Below are 6,530 nucleotides of genomic sequence, written 5' to 3'. Positions count from 1 at the left end.
TTCTTTCTTTCTTTCTTTCTTTCTTTCTTTCTTTCTTTATTTCTTTATTTCTTTATTTCTTTCTTTTTCTTTCTCCCTCTTTTTCAATTTCTTTCTCTTTCTCTTTCTCTTCAACTATAACTTTCTTCTCCTTTCTTTCACACATTCACATTCACACCCTCCCACTTTCTTTTAATTACCACTTCACTTTTTCTCCTTTCTTTCCCTCATTCCTTCTTTCCCACATTCTCATCCTCTCTCACTCTTTCACTTTCAAAGTTCATTCATTCATTCATTCACTCACTCACTCACTCACTCACTCAATTATTCATTTTATCAATTCAATCAATATTTCACAATTCTTTCAACCATTCAATTTCACATTTATTCAATCCCTCATGAACTGTTTTCTCTTTTTCTTTTTCTTTTTCTTTTTCTTTTTCTTTTTCTTTCTCTTTTTCTTTCTCTTTCTCTTTCTCTTTCTCTTTCACTTTTGAAATCGCTTCACATCATTGTGTTTCTCATTATGTTTTATCTCAAATGTTCGTTGGATGATTTCTTATTTTCTTTTTTTATTCATTCATTCAATTAATTGATCATTTGTTCATCACTTTATTCATCTATCCATTTGCACTTTCTTTTCTCTTTCTCCCTGATTTTCTTTTTCTCTCTCATTTTGTATTCTTAACATTTTGTTTTCATTCATCTTGTATATTTCCAATTAAGAAATTGATTTGAGATGGGTAATAGAAGGGAATGTGGGGAATGATAGTTAAAGAAAAATAATAATTAATAATGAAGGCAGGATAGAAAGTGAAGGGAAAGAGGAAAAAGTGAAAAGGAGAATTGAAAAAGAGGAGAGGAATGAATAAGTGAAGAGAAAAGAAGAGAAGGTGTGAAAAGAAAAGAGAAGAGGTTCTATGAATGAGAAATAGAAAAAGAGAAAAAGAGAAAAAGGAAAGAAAGAAAAAAAGAAAAGAAAATGAGATAAAGAAAAAGATAAAAAAAAGAAAATTAAAAATAGAAATAAAAATAGAAATAAAAATAAAAATAAAAATAAAAATAAAAATAAAGATAAGAAAAAAGAAAAAAGAGAAAAAATAATGAATAAGATGAAAAAGATGAAAAAGAAAAGCTACAGCACTGGGTTTTTCCAGGCGGTCACCCATCCAAGTACTAACCCAGCGTTGGCCGCTTAACTTCGGAGGTCTGAAGGGATCCGGTGCGTATGACCAACTATGGCCGTAGCTCACACACACTTCCTCAACCATCCCTTTTATAATCTTCCCCATCTTCCCCATCTATCCTTCTTTTCTTTCTTTCTTTCTTTCTTTCTTTCTTTCTTTCTTTCTTTCTTTCTTTATTTCTTTATTTCTTTATTTCTTTCTTTTTCTTTCTCCCTCTTTTTCAATTTCTTTCTCTTTCTCTTTCTCTTCAACTATAACTTTCTTCTCCTTTCTTTCACACATTCACATTCACACCCTCCCACTTTCTTTTAATTACCACTTCACTTTTTCTCCTTTCTTTCCCTCATTCCTTCTTTCCCACATTCTCATCCTCTCTCACTCTTTCACTTTCAAAGTTCATTCATTCATTCATTCACTCACTCACTCACTCACTCACTCAATTATTCATTTTATCAATTCAATCAATATTTCACAATTCTTTCAACCATTCAATTTCACATTTATTCAATCCCTCATGAACTGTTTTCTCTTTTTCTTTTTCTTTTTCTTTTTCTTTTTCTTTTTTCTTTCTCTTTTTTCTTTCTCTTTCTCTTTCTCTTTCTCTTTCACTTTCACTTTTGAAATCGCTTCACATCATTGTGTTTCTCATTATGTTTTATCTCAAATGTTCGTTGGATGATTTCTTATTTTCTTTTTTATTCATTCATTCAATTAATTGATCATTTGTTCATCACTTTATTCATCTATCCATTTGCACTTTCTTTTCTCTTTCTCCCTGATTTTCTTTTTCTCTCTCATTTTGTATTCTTAACATTTTGTTTTCATTCATCTTGTATATTTCCAATTAAGAAATTGATTTGAGATGGGTAATAGAAGGGAATGTGGGGAATGATAGTTAAAGAAAAATAATAATTAATAACGAAGGCAGGATAGAAAGTGAAGGGAAAGAGGAAAAAGTGAAAAGGAGAATTGAAAAAGAGGAGAGGAATGAATAAGTGAAGAGAAAAGAAGAGAAGGTGTGAAAAGAAAAGAGAAGAGGTTCTATGAATGAGAAATAGAAAAAGAGAAAAAAGAGAAAAAGGAAAGAAAGAAAAAAAGAAAAAGAAAATGAGATAAAGAAAAAGATAAAAAAAAGAAAAATTAAAAATAGAAATAAAAATAGAAATAAAAATAAAAATAAAAATAAAAATAAAAATAAAAATAAAAATAAAGATAAGAAAAAAAGAAAAAGAGAAAAAATAATGAATAAGATGAAAAAGATGAAAAAGAAAAGCTACAGCACTGGGTTTTTCCAGGCGGTCACCCATCCAAGTACTAACCCAGCGTTGGCCGCTTAACTTCGGAGGTCTGAAGGGATCCGGTGCGTATGACCAACTATGGCCGTAGCTCACACACACTTCCTCAACCATCCCTTTTATAATCTTCCCCATCTTCCCCATCTATCCTTCTTTTCTTTCTTTCTTTCTTTCTTTCTTTCTTTCTTTCTTTCTTTCTTTCTTTATTTCTTTATTTCTTTATTTCTTTCTTTTTCTTTCTCCCTCTTTTTCAATTTCTTTCTCTTTCTCTTTCTCTTCAACTATAACTTTCTTCTCCTTTCTTTCACACATTCACATTCACACCCTCCCACTTTCTTTTAATTACCACTTCACTTTTTCTCCTTTCTTTCCCTCATTCCTTCTTTCCCACATTCTCATCCTCTCTCACTCTTTCACTTTCAAAGTTCATTCATTCATTCATTCACTCACTCACTCACTCACTCACTCAATTATTCATTTTATCAATTCAATCAATATTTCACAATTCTTTCAACCATTCAATTTCACATTTATTCAATCCCTCATGAACTGTTTTCTCTTTTTCTTTTTCTTTTTCTTTTTCTTTTTCTTTTTCTTTCTCTTTTTCTTTCTCTTTCTCTTTCTCTTTCTCTTTCACTTTCACTTTTGAAATCGCTTCACATCATTGTGTTTCTCATTATGTTTTATCTCAAATGTTCGTTGGATGATTTCTTATTTTCTTTTTTTATTCATTCATTCAATTAATTGATCATTTGTTCATCACTTTATTCATCTATCCATTTGCACTTTCTTTTCTCTTTCTCCCTGATTTTCTTTTTCTCTCTCATTTTGTATTCTTAACATTTTGTTTTCATTCATCTTGTATATTTCCAATTAAGAAATTGATTTGAGATGGGTAATAGAAGGGAATGTGGGGAATGATAGTTAAAGAAAAATAATAATTAATAACGAAGGCAGGATAGAAAGTGAAGGGAAAGAGGAAAAAGTGAAAAGGAGAATTGAAAAAGAGGAGAGGAATGAATAAGTGAAGAGAAAAGAAGAGAAGGTGTGAAAAGAAAAGAGAAGAGGTTCTATGAATGAGAAATAGAAAAAGAGAAAAAGAGAAAAAGGAAAGAAAGAAAAAAAGAAAAGAAAATGAGATAAAGAAAAAAGATAAAAAAAGAAAATTAAAAATAGAAATAAAAATAGAAAATAAAAATAAAAATAAAAATAAAAATAAAAATAAAGATAAGAAAAAAGAAAAAAGAGAAAAAATAATGAATAAGATGAAAAAGATGAAAAAGAAAAGCTACAGCACTGGGTTTTTCCAGGCGGTCACCCATCCAAGTACTAACCCAGCGTTGGCCGCTTAACTTCGGAGGTCTGAAGGGATCCGGTGCGTATGACCAACTATGGCCGTAGCTCACACACACTTCCTCAACCATCCCTTTTATAATCTTCCCCATCTTCCCCATCTATCCTTCTTTTCTTTCTTTCTTTCTTTCTTTCTTTTCTTTCTTTCTTTCTTTCTTTCTTTATTTCTTTATTTCTTTATTTCTTTCTTTTTCTTTCTCCCTCTTTTTCAATTTCTTTCTCTTTCTCTTTCTCTTCAACTATAACTTTCTTCTCCTTTCTTTCACACATTCACATTCACACCCTCCCACTTTCTTTTAATTACCACTTCACTTTTTCTCCTTTCTTTCCCTCATTCCTTCTTTCCCACATTCTCATCCTCTCTCACTCTTTCACTTTCAAAGTTCATTCATTCATTCATTCACTCACTCACTCACTCACTCACTCAATTATTCATTTTATCAATTCAATCAATATTTCACAATTCTTTCAACCATTCAATTTCACATTTATTCAATCCCTCATGAACTGTTTTCTCTTTTCTTTTTCTTTTTCTTTTTCTTTTTCTTTTTTCTTTTCTTTTTCTTTCTCTTTCTCTTTCTCTTTCTCTTTCACTTTCACTTTTGAAATCGCTTCACATCATTGTGTTTCTCATTATGTTTTATCTCAAATGTTCGTTGGATGATTTCTTATTTTCTTTTTTTATTCATTCATTCAATTAATTGATCATTTGTTCATCACTTTATTCATCTATCCATTTGCACTTTCTTTTCTCTTTCTCCCTGATTTTCTTTTTCTCTCTCATTTTGTATTCTTAACATTTTGTTTTCATTCATCTTGTATATTTCCAATTAAGAAATTGATTTGAGATGGGTAATAGAAGGGAATGTGGGGAATGATAGTTAAAGAAAAATAATAATTAATAACGAAGGCAGGATAGAAAGTGAAGGGAAAGAGGAAAAAGTGAAAAGGAGAATTGAAAAAGAGGAGAGGAATGAATAAGTGAAGAGAAAAGAAGAGAAGGTGTGAAAAGAAAAGAGAAGAGGTTCTATGAATGAGAAATAGAAAAAGAGAAAAAGAGAAAAAGGAAAGAAAGAAAAAAAGAAAAGAAAATGAGATAAAGAAAAAGATAAAAAAAAGAAAATTAAAAATAGAAATAAAAATAGAAATAAAAATAAAAATAAAAATAAAAATAAAAATAAAAATAAAAATAAAGATAAGAAAAAAGAAAAAAGAGAAAAAATAATGAATAAGATGAAAAAGATGAAAAAGAAAAGCTACAGCACTGGGTTTTTCCAGGCGGTCACCCATCCAAGTACTAACCCAGCGTTGGCCGCTTAACTTCGGAGGTCTGAAGGGATCCGGTGCGTATGACCAACTATGGCCGTAGCTCACACACACTTCCTCAACCATCCCTTTTATAATCTTCCCCATCTTCCCCATCTATCCTTCTTTTCTTTCTTTCTTTCTTTCTTTCTTTCTTTCTTTCTTTCTTTCTTTCTTTATTTCTTTATTTCTTTATTTCTTTCTTTTTCTTTCTCCCTCTTTTTCAATTTCTTTCTCTTTCTCTTTCTCTTCAACTATAACTTTCTTCTCCTTTCTTTCACACATTCACATTCACACCCTCCCACTTTCTTTTAATTACCACTTCACTTTTTCTCCTTTCTTTCCCTCATTCCTTCTTTCCCACATTCTCATCCTCTCTCACTCTTTCACTTTCAAAGTTCATTCATTCATTCATTCACTCACTCACTCACTCACTCACTCAATTATTCATTTTATCAATTCAATCAATATTTCACAATTCTTTCAACCATTCAATTTCACATTTATTCAATCCCTCATGAACTGTTTTCTCTTTTTCTTTTTCTTTTTCTTTTTCTTTTTCTTTTTCTTTCTCTTTTTCTTTCTCTTTCTCTTTCTCTTTCTCTTTCACTTTCACTTTTGAAATCGCTTCACATCATTGTGTTTCTCATTATGTTTTATCTCAAATGTTCGTTGGATGATTTCTTATTTTCTTTTTTTATTCATTCATTCAATTAATTGATCATTTGTTCATCACTTTATTCATCTATCCATTTGCACTTTCTTTTCTCTTTCTCCCTGATTTTCTTTTTCTCTCTCATTTTGTATTCTTAACATTTTGTTTTCATTCATCTTGTATATTTCCAATTAAGAAATTGATTTGAGATGGGTAATAGAAGGGAATGTGGGGAATGATAGTTAAAGAAAAATAATAATTAATAATGAAGGCAGGATAGAAAGTGAAGGGAAAGAGGAAAAAGTGAAAAGGAGAATTGAAAAAGAGGAGAGGAATGAATAAGTGAAGAGAAAAGAAGAGAAGGTGTGAAAAGAAAAGAGAAGAGGTTCTATGAATGAGAAATAGAAAAAGAGAAAAAGAGAAAAAGGAAAGAAAGAAAAAAAAGAAAAGAAAATGAGATAAAGAAAAAGATAAAAAAAAGAAAATTAAAAATAGAAATAAAAATAGAAATAAAAATAAAAATAAAAATAAAAATAAAAATAAAAATAAAAATAAAGATAAGAAAAAAGAAAAAAGAGAAAAAATAATGAATAAGATGAAAAAGATGAAAAAGAAAAGCTACAGCACTGGGTTTTTCCAGGCGGTCACCCATCCAAGTACTAACCCAGCGTTGGCCGCTTAACTTCGGAGGTCTGAAGGGATCCGGTGCGTATGACCAACTATGGCCGTAGCTCACACACACTTCCTCAACCATCC

This window comes from Monocercomonoides exilis (assembly GCF_001643675.1).
Source record: "Monocercomonoides exilis strain PA203 chromosome Unknown scaffold20-1493094, whole genome shotgun sequence".
NCBI classification, from domain to species: Eukaryota; Preaxostyla; order Oxymonadida; family Polymastigidae; genus Monocercomonoides; species Monocercomonoides exilis.
This window is presented reverse-complemented; position numbering follows the sequence as displayed.